We start from the raw sequence: 16,072 nt of genomic DNA on the forward strand, positions 1-16,072 counted from the left end.
CTCAAACTGAGCTGAGCTGAAGTCAAGCCCTCAATCAACTGAGCCACCCAGGTGTCTCAAGATAATGTATTCCTTAAAAAAAAATACTTGTGGGGCACCTGGGTGGCTCAATTGGTTAAGTATCAGACTTCGGCTCAGGTCATGATCTCAGGGATCGTGAGTTCAAGCCCTGTCTCGGGCTCTGTACTGACATCTCAGAGCCTGGAGCCTGCTTTAGATTCTGTCTCCCTCTCTCTCTGCCCCTCCCTGCTTGGCAATCTCTCTCTCCCTCTTAAAAGTAAATAAACATTAAAAAAAATTTTTTAATGTTAAAAAAAATACTTGATGGCACAGTTCTGACAGCCATTCTGCATTGCAGAAAAGGACCACAGATTTGGAACACTTCTCTTTTCCTTCCAGAACCCCCAAAAGACTCAGGGATTTGAAGCACCCTGGGAGATGGGAGTGAGGAGAAAAGTTGAAACACAGGTATTAAAGTTTATCTTTGTCTCCTTTTGTAATCAGGTTACCTGTCCCTCTTTCTAGCCAAAGACTGGAGGCTTATTCTCTGGAGAAATTGAACCAAACAGATGAGAAGTGGGACTTGGGGGAGAGCAGAGGTGGTAGTGAGGTGCTACACTGAAAACAGGAGACTGAGAGAATGTCAGTATTTGGAACATGAGCCTTCAGTCCCCTTCTCACCCAGCTAACGAACGTGCCAGCAGGGCCTCTACCCAGCCCGCCCACTCCACCCACAAAGATGAACAATTATAAAAACAACTTTCCACTTGATTATTTGTTAAAATGAAACCCAAGAGTCCACAAGTCCTGCCCATTCATGCAAGGCTTTCAGTCTCTTATGATTATGATAAACTGATAACTGAGGATCAATTGACATTTGAGGATAACTTCAACAATGAAACATAAGACCAAAACAAAAGAACCAAAAATAATAATAATAATGGAAGGAACATATGCTGTAATACTCTCAGAAACAAGAAAATATACTGTCTCTATGAAGTAAGAACAGGGTGCTAGAAAAAAAGGAACAATCAGAAAACTAAAATATTGGAAAAATCGAGCTAGAATTAAACATTCAGTAGATGTGTTGGAAGATAAGTTGAAGAAATTTCAGGAAGCAGAACAGAAAGGCAGAGATGGAAAACAGAAAAGAACAACAACAAAATTAGAAGATCAGAATGGGATCCATCTGATTAGTAAAAGCCCCAAAATAGAGAGCAGAGAAAGGAAGTGAAAAGAGGTAACAAAATTAAAGAACATTTCCCCAAAATGTAGGTCATGAGTCATATAAATTAAAAGGATCCAGAGTGCCCAGCACAATGAATTTAACACAGAAAAGCATATCATGATATTTCAGGATGCCAGAATTAAAGAAGATCCTGAAAGTTTACAAAGGAGGTGAAACAAGAGTTACACAAAAGACTTTTTCACAGTGATACTTAGATTTCTTGGTAGCAACACTGGATGAAGGAACACTTTGAAAGTAAGGCCTTCAAATATAATAGGAGAAATTATTTCCAATGCAGAATTCTGTACCCAAACAATCCAATCAAGTATGGGGCTAAAATAAAGTTTAGACTTGCATGGTCTCAAAATGTTATCTTCCCATGTACCCCTTCTTAGGAGGCTACTGGAGAGTGTGCATCACCAAAACAAAAGAGTAAGTCTAAAGAAGAAAGCTTGGCATCCTGAAGACAAGATCTCACAAAGGAATGCAATGAAGGAAAGTCAGGATGGCTACCATGTCAAGTAAGTAAGGTGGGGGTCTCAGGAAGTAGGGCTCTAGGAAACTGGGAACCAGTGTTTGAGTACGTGGAAAATGCAGAAAGGAGTGAGTCAGATGTTAGGATATTAGAGGAAACAAAAAGGATAAGTACATGGGCTACTTGGTTAATGTTAAAATGAGGCAATTAGAAGTACCCCAATACACATTTTTGGATTTTGGGTTTTGGACACATTCCAGGGTGTCACTGTGTCACAAAAATAAATCTCAAATTTTATTTCTTAAAATGCAGTTATTACAATTTTAGTCAGAATTTAGAAGTTTGGCATTAAAAATGTAGTATTAAAATTGTAGTCATGTCAGTAATTATATGGTTTCTTCAGGTATCATACTCCATAATTGCAACAGATGCACCAATAAGACATGCACTGCAGAAGGCTTTTTCAGAAAAAAAATTACAGTAAAACCTTTGTTTGCGAGCATAATTGGTTCCAGAAACATGCTTGTAATCCAAAGTACTCATATATCAAAGCGAATTTCAAGAACCATTGGCTCAGTTGTGATCATGTGACACTCAGTGTCACGTACTACTCAGATTGCAAGATATCACTCATTGATCAAGTTAAAATTTTTTAGAAATGTTTGCTTGTCTTGTGGAACACTCACAGACCAAATTACTCGCAATCCAAGGTTTTACTGTATTATAACTTGTTTTGTAAAAAGAACTTTGTCCCTTCCTTAGGCAAAGCTCAAAATTTTCTTACTAACAGAAATGATACATAGTCTGTAGCAGTAGGGTGAATAGCATTTTCATGTAAATTTTAGCCTCTGTTTCAAAAGCGTGCTACTCTAAAAATAATATTTTGAATTTTCATGTTATTTTTCATCTTCCATACTGTTTTTGCTATCAAGATATAGTTATATCCAGTGACAGCTCCATAACATATTCCCATATAATGCCTTTGGGTTTTTTTCTGAGTTATGATTGAAGGTCTTTCCTATAATTTGTTTATATTAATATTATATAATCAAATAAATTTTGATTTAATTGCAAGTGATTATGTGTCATGACGTGTGTTTTCTCTGTTATCAAATCTATTGAGGAATAGAATCAAATCTATTGAGGCCAATTTATCTATCTGCCTTTTTTTTTTTAAGAAACAGATAACATACCTACAGTGGAATACAAAAAGTATACTAATCATAAGTGTACTTGATGATTTTTCACATGTATACACTTGTATCAGGATGTATACACTTAAAGTGCAAAAAATGTCCTGATTACCTAGTTTCCCTCCCCAAGAAAGAACCACTCTTCTTTTGTAAAACTCAATTAGTTATGCTTGTCCTCAACTTCATGTGAATGGGATCATGCAGTGTATATTGTTTTATACTTGGCTTCATTCATCAACACGACTGCTATGATTCATCCAAATGTTTGCATGTATCAGTGGTTGATTTCTTTTTATTGCTGTAGACTATTTCATTGAGTGAATATACCATAATTCATTTATCCATTCATGGCATTTGAGTTCTTTCCAATTTGGGGCTATTACAAATAAAGCTGTAATATACATTTTTGTACCTGTGTTTTTTGTGGGTGTATATACTCATTCCTCTTGGGTTTATACCTAAAAGTCCAATTGCTGTGTCATAGGATACATGTATGGTTTTTTTAGTAAAACTGGAAGCTTCTAACACTTATCAAGGTGATTTTATAATTTTACACTCCCACCAGCAAAGTGTGAAAGTTTCAGTTGCTATACATGTTTACAAACACTTGTTATTGTCAGTCTCTAATTTTAGCCATTCTGACATTATGTAATGGTATCTCATTGTGGCTTTCATTTACATTACCATGATTAGCAACAGTGAGCACCTTTTTGTCTGCTTATTGACTATTCATACACCTCTTATAGAAGTATTTGTTCAAGTCTTTTGTCCACTTGTAAATGTTATTATCTTTTTCTTATTGATTTGTACAAATTCTTTATACACCTATTATATAGGTTGTCAGATATACAGTTGATCCTTGAGCAGTGGGAGGAGAAGGGGTGTTAGAACCCCAACCCCTGTGTAGCCAAAAATCCACATGTAACTTTTGGCTCCCCAAAGACTTAAGTACTAATAGCCTACTGTTGACCAGAAGCCTTACTGATAACATAAGTTGTCAATTAACACACATTTTATATGTTACCTGTATTATATACGGTGTTCTTACAATAAAGTAAGCTAGAGAAAAGAAAATGTTATTGCAAAAATCAAAAGGGAAAGAAAATACATTTACAGTACTGTACTGTACCAAAAAATATCCATGTATAAGTGAACCTGTGCATTTCAAGAGTCATCTGTGTATATGTGTTATGAATATCTTCTGCCAGTCACTGCCTTGCCTTTTAATAGTGTATTTTTTGAGTAGAAGTTTATAGTTTTGATGAAATCCAGTTTATCTTTTTTTCATTGTGGTTAGTGCTTTAACAAATCTTTGCCATCCTGAATGTTATGAATATTCTATGTTTTTTTTAAGAAGGCTTATAGTATTAGCTTTCACATTTAAGTCTGTGATCCATCTCAAATTAATTTTCTATATGATATGAGGTAGAAGGGGAATTGTCTTGATTAAAATATTCTTATTACAGCTGACATTTTGAAATTTGATCACTGAGATCAGAATATTATAGGCATCTCTGTTTTCTGTAGTACTTTCTCCTTTTCTTCATACTCTTTATATTCTCAGTCTTATCCAGGTCAAAGATGATTTATCTAGATGTGGTTTATATTTTTTAGAGTTTGTCCTTTTCATGAAATTTGAGGTAGGAAAGTTGACATTCTGGATTTTTTTTTAATGTTTATTTATTTATTTTTGAGAGAGAGAGAGAGAGAGAGAGAGCGAGCTGGAGAAGGCACAAGCAAGGGTGGGGCAGAGAGAGATTGGGAGACACAGAATCTGAGGAGGGTACCAGGCTCTGAGCTGTCAGCACAGAGCCCGATGCAGGGCCCAAACTCATAAACCACGTTTTTGGTTTTTTTTTTTTTTTAATGTTTATTTATTTATTTTGAGAGACAGAGAGAGCCTGAGTAGGGGAGGGGCAGAGAGAGAGGGGGAGAAAGGATCTCAAGCAGGCTCTGTGCTGTCAGTGCAGAGTCCTATGCAGGGCTCTATCTCACCAAGTGAGATCATGACCTGAGCTGAAATCGAGTCAGACGCTCAACCGACTGAGCCACCCAGGTGCCCCTTGACATTGTGTTTTTAAGCTATCCTCAAAAGACTGAAGAATTCCCAAATTAAACTTTTCTTGACAATTAATTATCTAAGTGGCAAAAAATAACTAAAAATCTAATGCAATTATTTGCTTAAAATTTTGAATGTTAGTATACCAATTCTGTAACTACTGGAATTATGAATAAATGTATTTATTATTCTGCCATGTACTGTTTTAAATGTTTTTATGCGTTTAAGATATTCTTCTAGATGTTAGCTAATCTAATATTCTTACCATCCATTTTCCTGTTATTCAACTATAAGAAATTTCTCAATATCTGCTTCTGCACATAAATTTAACAGTTTTCACAATCAATAATTTGTTGCACTTTCAAAATACATTCACATTAATATTTTGGCTGACTAATAGAATTTGGCACATAAATCACATTCATTCAGTTGAATATTCAGCAGATATTTATTGAGCACCTTCCAAGTGCCAAGTACTATTCTAAACACTGGGACTTCAGCAGTCAGCAAAACAAAAAGTTCTACTTTCATCAGCTTACATTTTTGTGAGATTTTTTTGCACTTCAGTTTATATCCCAAATATTTACCTTTATTTACAAGTGAATGTTCAGATATGAACAGTAAGTCTGAATGATTTGCAGTAGAATATTATGTGCCCATCAGATTGTGTGTTCCCCTTTTCACAGTATGGAGTTCTTTTGAGCAATTGCTACCCAAGCAGGAATTTTATTTCCCAGACCCTTATATCTTTGGCTGTGCCTTTGGTGTCAGTTCTTGCCACAGGAATGACAACAGAATTGTTGTGTCACTTCCAGTCCAGGGTATTTTAGAATTGGGTATACCTTCTCTATGTTCTCTTTACCTTTTGCTGGCTGAATGAGGATGACAGTGAGGTCCTAGGGGATGATGGAGCACAGAGGGAAAGAGCCAGCCACAGATTCACTTTAGACAGGAAAGGGGGGGGGGTCTACAGACCAGTAACTCAGAGTTTATTGTGACCAAAAAAAAACAGCCTTTCCAGTGTTAAGACAGTGAAATGTGAGTTTATTTTAGCAATTAGTATCACCATAACTAGCATACTTGTCTGGTTAACGTTGCAGACATTGTTAATCTGAAGAGATATGATGTCTACCTGAAAATAGAACCATTATCATTGATCTAGCATAATTTGAGGGTTGCCAAAAATGATATTAAAGAAGAAAGTTAGATATTCAGCCTTCCAAAGGGTAAGGCCAACACCTAACAACAGATTTTTGCTGAATATTGAGCCAACACAAAATTAATTGAATCCCTAGCAGTTAGTGACTTAGAAGTGGGGGGGTGTGGGGTTGTAAGAGAAAGTAGGAGTAATCCTGGTCACACTTTGGCCCACGAACCATATTTATATAGTTACAATGTTAAACAGTTACTATTGGAATTCTGATAAAATAAAGATAAGGAATGTGGAGTGGGTACAGTGTAGGAAGCCATGGTCTTCATTCAGTATAGTAGCAAGCATAAAATGGGTCAGAAAATAATACATACATACTTTATATGTTCATACAGAAAGAGAATTTGTTGCCTCTGGAAGTCGAACCAGTGGCTAGAAACAGGTGGGAGAGAGACTTCATTTTTTTCATTTTTGAATGTCCCTTATATATTGATTGCCATGGGAGCTCAGAGAGAGCATCTCTGACTGGAATAGTCAGGTCAAACCTGCCTCAGAAGCGTGATCTGAGCTGAAACTTGGTGGATGACAGGTTTGAAATAGGAGAAAGGACAAGAAGGACATTATAAAGCAAGACCTAGAAGAAACTGACAAGGTTTGTTAGAGCCTTTAATGGCAATTTTCAATTTTCAAAGTGGGACCTGGTACCATCCACAACAGCATCACTGAAGTGGTTATTTAAATGCCTTACTCATACCTACTAAATCATAATTTCTCCTATGAGGAGACTGAAATACTCAGGGTCCTGAGTTCAAACTCCATGTTGGGTGTAGAGCTTACTTAAAAAAAAAAAAAAAAAAGTTATAAATCCATGTAAATACTCTAGACAATACTTGGAAATATATTGCAGAAACACCATAGATGATTTAAGGGGAGAAAAAAAGTAGTCAGTTTCAAAAAGAGAAATTGAGAAATTGCTACATTGAAATATTCGACCGTATATGGGTCAGTCATATTACCGATACTTAACTCAGTTAAAAACATTGGAGTTTCCATTGAGTGCTGAGCACTCTATTGCTGTTACAAAGAGAATTAAAAAGCATCAGTTCCATTCCTTTTTTGAATGTTGGAGAGTTCTACTGTTTAATTCTCTTTGAACTCTAGAAAAAGACCAGAAAGGCAACAGTATTCACTTCCTACCTCTTTACCCTAAGGCAATGTCCAATGTACTTTGCAAATTGGTTAATATTTCAGGTATTGAAAAGACCACTTCTGCCATGAACTACTCTTAGGTGAAGTACTCTACTCTCTTATCCCTGTGTTTCATACCTTTGTTACCACTAATGCAATTTTAAGGTAGGAAGATGAAAAAAAAAACCAACTACCAATGCTAGAGTTCCTGGACTCAGTTCCCACAGGCTGTTTCCAGAACTGTATGGAACACATGGTGTTCCTACTAATATTAATGTTGATGAGGGATAGAAGCACAAAAGTGTTCACCTTTAGCCCAGAAGGCTGATCTATAGGCTATATAGTTCCAATAAGGATCAAATTACAGGCTGGTTGCTACTTTCTTAAAGGGTGTCATGACTGACTATATATCTCACCAATAGTTAATATCTAACTGAATGGTAAACACCAGAGAAATCTTTCAAAAGTAGTTTTATGAGTAGAAATCTGAAGAAGACATTTATGATCTAATACTCCCTGTACGTCCCCTCCCCTTTGAGCACTAAGCATATAATCATCAGCTTCATACAGCAAAAGTGCAGCTCTTTTCTGCCCAGGGGTCCTGTCCCTATGTTTCTTACTTAAATAAACTTACTAAGTTGCACCATACAATGTCTCAAGAATTCTTTCTTGACCCTTTCACTCCATGACCCTGCAACAATATAATCTGGCGATAATATTGTCCCAAACCATTTTATTCCAAAATGGCGTGTCCCGTGGTGTTATGTTGATATTACTGTAAGTTCAGCATAAGTCTTGTCATTTCCTGACAAGGGGTTTTGTCTTTATTTTCTTCCTGTGGAGATGATACAGAAGACCTCATTCCAGGCTACCCGTGGGGCATCCCGATCTGATTGGGGGCGGAGAGTCAGGTGGCTGGGCCAATGAAAGAATGCACCCAAGTCACAACCAAAGAGATAAAAGTTTATTGAATACACAACAAGGGAGTGGCAGGCAGGACAGCAAAGGATAGGCTGCCACGAGGTGGTGGTGAGGGGCTACACTTACAGGTGGTGAGGAAGTATGGGAATGTACAGAAGGTTCCCTTTTTCTGTAACTATGCCTGGTTATAATTGGTCAGTTAGGGCCTAAGGTGGATAGCTAAATGAGGCTGTTTCCAGTCAACTCTGTAGTCACTGTGTGCCCTTTTACCTTACTCAGGTTTCCATTGCTCAAGCTTATTGCCTAACAGTGGCCTCTACACTACCTTTATGGACACCCTGGTACTAATCAATGTGTGTGAGGATTATAACAAAGGCATAGTCCCCGTTCAAGCTGTGTGTTCATTTCTTACATTCTTCCCTCAAAAGGGGAGGGGGGAGATATTTGACAAATAAATTTATTTTTTTAAGTTTATTTATTTTGAGAGAGAGGAGAGAGCACAAGTGGGGCAGGAGCAGAGAGAGAGACTGAGAGCGAGAATCCTAAGCAGGCTCCGCACAGTCAGCACAGAGCCTGATGTGGAGCTCAAATCCAAGAACCGTGGAATCATGACCTGAGCCCATGTTGGACGCTTAACCAGCTGAGCCACCCAGGCACCCCAACAGAGAACTTTAGCTTTTAAAAATATTATCTAGATGCTATACAGAAATGCACAGCCTCGAGCACATATTTTAGGGACTTGCATGCCAGTCTGAAAGATGAGTAGAGTTAAAAAAAAAATTAAGCCGAGGGGCACCTGGGTGGCTCAGTCAGTTGAGCATCCGACTTCGGCTCAGGTCATGATCTCACAGTTTGTGAATTCGAGCCCCATGTCGGGCTCTGTGCTGACAGCTCAGAGCCTGGAGCCTGTTTTGGATTCTGTGTCTGCCTCTCTCTCAAAAATAAATAAACATTAAAAAAAATTAAAAAAAAAATTCAACAGAGTAATTTGAAGGTCTAATTGGCTTTTTAAAGCAATTCATGAATCGAGCAGCATCCTGTCAAGTAAGTAGAGGGAGCATCAAGGAGTTGTACTACAAAATGGAAGGTTTTTATAGGAAAGAAGGTGAGGCAAGGAAGCTATTAGCAAAAGAAAGAAAGGATTCTTCCCAGAAAGGTAACTTTCCCTTTGGGGGGGAATGGCAGAGGATGTCATCATGCAGATTACCTCATCTTCCTTTGTGACAGATTACTTTATTTGTTCTTATAAACAAATTCCTGACTGACCAGTTAGGACCACATTTATGGGGGAGATTGAAACTGCACTTACACTAGGCATTAACCCCTGGTTTGGTGACTTAGACCTAAGTAACGCCATTTTGGACCTGTGGTTTTCCTTTTAACAGTAGGAATAAGCAGAGTAAGCCTTCTACGTAAAGGGTTAAGTGAAATAAATAAGAATGTGTATTCACTTCCTACCTCTTTACCCTAAGGCAATGTCCAATGTACTTTGCAAATTGGTTAATAGATGAGAAATGGTTTTAGATGAGAAATGGTTTTAGATGAGAAATATATTGGTAGTGATAACAATCAAGTTACCCATGCTACTTAACTGATAAGGAAATAAAATTACTAAGCAAAGGCTAAAAGATTAGTAAATTTCTACTGAAGAGCTCACCTAAGGCAGCACTTAGATTATCAATGTGGTAAAGATGAATTATTCAATACCCGTTGAGACAATTGCTTACCCATCTGGAAAAACAAGTCTGTATTTCAACCTCACTCCATATGTGAACATAAATCACAGCTAGATCAAATTTAATAAACATAAAAAGAAAGAAAGAAACCATAGAATTACTAGGAGAAACTGATGGGGTTTTGGGGTGATGGTTTGGGGTTCGGAGCCAACGACCAAGAAAGAACTCTGGAAGACGTCTTTGGTGCAAAAAGGTGATTTTATTAAAGCACAGGGACAGGACCTATGGGCAGAAAGAGCTGCACTCAGGTGGCGAAGAGTGACTCATGACATACCTTCACTTTGGGAGGGGGTTTGGGACAGTGCAAGTCTCTAAGGAATTTTGGAAGCAAGGTTTCCAGGACCTTGAGGGGCTAGCTGTTGTTAAGAAAACGTCATGTATTACTGTTTAGTAAAACCTCAGTCATGAGACCCTTCAGATGTATATCAGCAGGCCATAAGCCCGGCGTATGATTGACAACGTATACTCGGAGGTTAAAGATAAAGAAGGTTTGCAAAGGAATTTTTATGTGTTTAAGGATAACTCACAGGATCGGGGGGGGGGGGTGTGGGGGGGCGCGTGGTCAGGATAATATTAAGCCAAGATTCCCTTTTGCCCCTAGCAAAGTGTCATCATTGAGGCAGCTGAGCTCCTAGAGGGAGGTCACTCTGCCAGTTTCAAGGACTTGTCAATGGGCTATAGGCAGTAAGGGAATTTAATTTTTCACTTGCCTTAGTTTCCCACATCACCATGGCAAGTACTTAAACCCCTTTCCTTTGTTCTTGGGTAGCCCGGAGTGTCCAAGGAATATAACACATAGTCCACCGGGATGGTGGAGGGTGGGGGTTGGGGTTGCTAGCTTGTACTTTGCCTTCAGCTTGTGTTATACTCCTCATCATATCCCCCATGAACAATTTTGACCCTTAAATCTTGAAGTTTGCTGAAGGTGGAAGGTCTTGTCTTCTGTAGCTTCTTCCTGCTAAGCAAGGGCATAGAGTTGTCCCTACCTATGGGTCAATATTGATCAGTTGAGAAACATACAGGAGAGTTACAAATGGCAGAGACAGCTGGATCCAATGTGGACAACGTGAACCTCCTTGAGTAGAAAGGATCATCTGTTGGCTTGAAGTTATTGCAGTGATGGAATCTTGGGACCAGGCAGAGAGACATGGGAGAAAACAGCAAAACATAATTAGAATAACTAGAAAGATTAGCTCAAATGAAAGTCCTTTGGTAGCTGTCAAAAATTTCTAGTCTAGATGTTTAACCAATCATTAAAGGAAAGAGAGGGATTGTTTGTTTTTTTATACTTTTTTATAATTTTTTTTAAATTTACATCCAAATTAGTTAGCATATAGTGCAACAATGATTTCAGAAGTAGATTCCTTAATGCCCCTTACCCATTTAGCCCACCCCCCTCCCACAACCCCTCCAGTAACCCTCTGTTTGTTCTCCATATTTAAGAGTAAGAGAGGGATTGTTTAAAGCACCAATTTGAGAATTCGTATCAGTTAAAATCCAGAAATATTTTTGTGGTAATATAGAATGTATACACAGCATTTTGTTTTTATGAGAGTAGAAGTTCCACGTTGTGCAGCAGTTAAAACATCTAATGCCATTCTATTTTGTAGAACTATTTTATGCATTTGAGTTATTTTAGTATTTAATAATGTAATGTTATTTCGAGAGTCATTTAAGGCCTTAACTGTGTAACAGGTGGTGTTTAGCCATCATATAGACTCTGTTTTGTTTAGTGAACAATCGGGTAATTAATAAGAGGTATTTTTATGGAAACAAGAAAAATACAGTTTAATGGTTACAGCAAATTACAAACCCGGTGTCTGCCAGTGAGATTTTTTGGATGTCAGGCTTGAAGCATCCTCAGATGGGAGTGGGACCAGGCAGCAGGTCAGATGGGTTTTTCTGGTTTGTAATTTAAATGTCTGTGGTGATCCTTTTGAATGGCCCATTGTAAGAAGGAATTGTCCATATAAATTGGGGAAAGGAGAATGAAAAAGAAAGGTACAACCGGCCTAAGAGAAGTTTGCAGTCTTCTACAGGGTCACAGGAATAAGAAGACACATTAGTTTACTCATTCGTTTCCTGTTATGGGGATACAGGTTTTATTTTGGATACAGGAGCCCATGAAAAATGCCCCTCTAAGTTTATTGCAGTGGGAGTACATAATATGACCCAGTAGGGTCCCTTCCATTTTGGAATTAAATTCCCTGCTATTTTGGACTTTCAATCCTTTCATTAAACCAGGTATCCTGGGTTTATATGGGGTAGGTTTCTAGGAACTGTCAGTTCAGGTTTAGGAAGGATTTAGAGATTTATTAATTAATCTGGCCTCAAGTGAATAATTTAATAAAGCGTTATAGTCTTTATCTATTGATAGATCTACAGTGAGTAAAGGTTTTTCATATACAGTTGTTGGGTGAGTTCATCCCATTTTCCAGTTGTTTAAATAATATACCCATAGGGTCCTGTTACTATCTCCACAAAATAACAAGAAAATTGTCCATACTTGTGCTATCGTGACAGTATCTCTTAAGTTTACCTCAAGTTGTCCAGCTTAGGCAGATAATAAACATTTAAAGACAATCAGAACTAGAATTTAACATCCATGAATGTGTGTTATTGAAACATAGTTTTTCTCTCTAAAAACCCTCATTTCCAGAGATAGCCAAATCAATACTAATTTGCTTGTAAAACAAGTCCAGTTTTAATAAACTTGGCCTGATTATCTACATAAGCTCAGCAAGAATAGTGAATGATCATATAGATCTTTTAAAGTTTGCTTTGTTGGAACTTTTTATAAGGAATCACCAGATTGAACTTTTAGTAGCCTCTCCAGACCAGAAGCCAAGCCAAATACTTGCCATCAGACATGCCTGCAATACCTGTAGATTTGGGCAAATTCCTCTTCACCAGGTCCCCAAGATATCCTGAGGTTCCTGCACCTGCCAGGAAGTAACATTCTTTACTCACCTGGTAAGGCTGCTGGGAACTCTGTAAGCAATGTATCAGGCCAACATTTCCAAGGGGCTCTATGGCTCCATGTTTCATAAAGTCAACCTTAGTTCCTTAAAGCTGTCTGGTCATATCTGAGTCTGTGCATATCACTCTCAAAGATGACATTCCAGCCTTGGTAAAATAATCAGCATTTTCAGTCGTGTCTTGTTACAGGGAGAATAGATTTTTACTGAACTTATGCAAATAAGAATGATTGCTGGAAGAATACTCACTGAGACTTCTTGAATTTTAGAGGGTTTAGGTAAAGAAAAGAGTTATCTTTTGCTTCAGTTTACAAATGAACATTTTATCACATTTCTGTATATCATAGATATCTTAAGAGAAAGTTTCCTTAATATAGAAGAACAGACATTAGAGAACCAGCAGTATTTCCAACAAGAGTCACAAAACTATAATCTTCCTCAGTTCATTAGTCCCATGTTCCTAATTCTTGTTCAGTTTGGATGCAACTTTTTAGTTCTGGAAATTCTAACCCATTTTAGTATTAATCTTAAAGATGTCAAATACCTGTATTTGTCCTAAAAGTCATTTTTATGAATCTCCTTGAAGATGAAACACGTTTTGTTATAGCCTAAGTACAAAACTATTAGTGACAAAATCTCAGAAATGGACATTGTTAAAGATCTGATAAGAGTTCATTATGATGCAAATGACAAGGAAATTCAGTGATTTTTATGACACATAACACTTCCACAATAAGAATATCGGTCAGGACCTTATCCCAGAACATTAAAACTTTAGGAATTGCGTATATATTTGAGCAGTTATAGCATTTACCCATGCAGTACAACCTAAGGTTTACCATTATTTGAAAGTTCTTTTCCAAGTAACTTAGCATACCAGATAAAAAAGCCTAATTGGTCACAAAGACTTCTTTTACAATTTAAATGTTGAGAGTTTGTTAAAACTTAGAAAGTTATAAAGCACTCCTAACTAGGATTACAGATCATTACAAATCTCAAGACTTTATTTATTTAACCAAGATGGCAATAAGATTTCAAAAGCAAATATGTAGGATTATATAGTTGTTAGCAAAGCTAAGCTCCTTTAACATTGAGAAGTTTTAACTAAGTAACCAAAGACCTGAAAAAGACAAAAATACAAGCTTTGGTTTTCCCGGCAGACAAAAGAGAAAAAAACTTTGTTTACATTTTCTTATCAAGAGCAGATCAGGGGCCCCTCAGTGGCTCAGTCAGTTAAGGGTCCGACTTCAGCTCAGGTCATGATCTCGCAGTCTGTGAGTTCTAGTCCCACATCGGACTCTGTGCTGACAGCTCAGAGCCTGGAGCCTGCTTCGGATTCTGTGTCCCCCCCCCTCTCTGCCCCTCCCCCACTCATGCTCTGTCTCACTCTGTCTCTCAAAAATAAATAAATGTTAAAAAAAAAAAAAAGAGCAGATCAACAGTCCAAGAAAATTTTGTGTTTTGAACAGAGAGAAAAGTGGGAACTTCAACCTTATACCACTATACTTTTAAAATCCATTCATCTCGATCTTAGTCTATCCTGACCACACATAAAATTCTTTTCCAAAGATTTCCCTTCACGAACCTTCTACAACTTTCCTTTGCATTCAGATTTTGTCCCAAGCTACTTCACTCCAAACAACCAGTCTCATTTAGGATGCAATTACTTTCTTTTACCTTCAACAAAAGTGGACAGTCTGTGTTCAGAGACTACAAAATAGGATAGAAGGCAGGAAGCTTTTGTAGGATAACGGATAAAGAACAAGGAGGAGAAAATGAGAAAACACCTGATTGGCTGGGACCACAGAATCAACCCGTCTGGAGTGAGGAGGAACAGGAAATAAGCCCAGGGCCCAGAATTGGCTTGGGGTTTGAGGCTTGGCATATACTGATTCTGGTCAGGCAAAAAATGTACAAGGACACAAAAGGTATTTAAGTTTCAGTTGGCAGATGTGGCACTCTGGGCACTCCAACTTGGGCCTAGAAAATTATTCCGACATAAGGAAGAAAGCCCCACGAAAACAATGAAAAAAGGTTTAATTCCAACAACTGATCAATTTGTGGAAAGGTGTTCCAATAGCCCTACTAATATTCACGGAAATGGTGTGTAGGGAGAGACACGCTTTACGTATTAAAATGGAAGATATTTGAAGATCAGGAGCTGCTAGTGTGGGGCCCCTGGGTGGCTCAGTTGGTGGCTCATGCGACACTTGATTTTGGCTCAGGTCATGATCTCATGGGATAGAGCCAGCTTTGAGCTGGCAGTGTGGAGCCTGCTTGGGTTTCTTCTCTCTCCCCTTCTCACTCCTCTGCCCTGCTCTCTTTCCTTTTCTCTCTCAAAATAAACTTTAAAAAAAAAGCTGCTAATTTTGGCAAGGGTATGGGAAAACACTCATTTTTGTGCACTATTTAAAAAAAATTTTTTTTTCATTTTAGAGAGGGGGTGGGGAGAGTGTGCACAAGAGGGGGAGAGAGGCAAAAGGAGATAGAGAATCCCAAGCAGGCTCCATACTCAGTGTAGAGCCCGATGCAGGGCTCATTCCCACAACCCTGGGATCGTGGCCCAAGCTGAAATCAAGAGTCAGACACCCAACTGGCAGAGCCACCCAGGCACCCCTTGTGCCCTATTATGAGAGTATAAGTTGGAATAACTTCAAGAGAACAGTATAGCAATATATATCAACATTTAAAATTTGCTCACCTATTGAAATTGGTTTATGAGGATTTATTCCTATAGAAATATTTACACATGTATGCAAAGATCCATGTATGATGTCATGTAGGAAGTTATCTCGATGCAGTGGTAGCCTCCAAATACACTATCCCATATGTCATGGACAGGAAGCTCCACAGCCCAAATTAAGGTGCTCAAATCACAAGGTTTACTGAATCACTTTTCAGTAGAAGTCAGCTGGAAAGTACAGTGAAGGTGAAGACATTGAGGATAAGGTGCCAGGGAGCTGGGAGGACCTTATTACCTGAACCCTGTGTCATGCAGTGTTATGTCTCGTCTGCTGCATCAACCTTCACTTCTGATAGTGCACTTAAAAGGGCAACAGCTGAAACTGAAAAGGGGGCTTAGCAGAGAGAGGGTGCCTAGAGCCGATAAGTGCTTCTATCAGAAATGTGCAGGGACAAGTATGC

General features: G+C 38.1%; 1 long non-coding RNA gene across 1 annotated transcript; it reads left to right on the forward strand.

Annotated features, from left to right (window-relative positions):
- The first annotated feature begins 1,622 nt into the window (after nucleotides 1–1,622).
- On the forward strand, nucleotides 1,623–2,781 carry LOC113595092 (uncharacterized). Its single transcript, XR_003415553.2, has 2 exons — nucleotides 1,623–1,749; nucleotides 2,107–2,781. It is a non-coding gene; the product is annotated as an uncharacterized LOC113595092 (long non-coding RNA).
- The last annotated feature ends 13,291 nt before the right edge of the window (nucleotides 2,782–16,072 follow it).

This window comes from Acinonyx jubatus, chromosome B1, assembly GCF_027475565.1.
Source record: "Acinonyx jubatus isolate Ajub_Pintada_27869175 chromosome B1, VMU_Ajub_asm_v1.0, whole genome shotgun sequence".
Lineage (NCBI taxonomy): Eukaryota > Metazoa > Chordata > Mammalia > Carnivora > Felidae > Acinonyx > Acinonyx jubatus.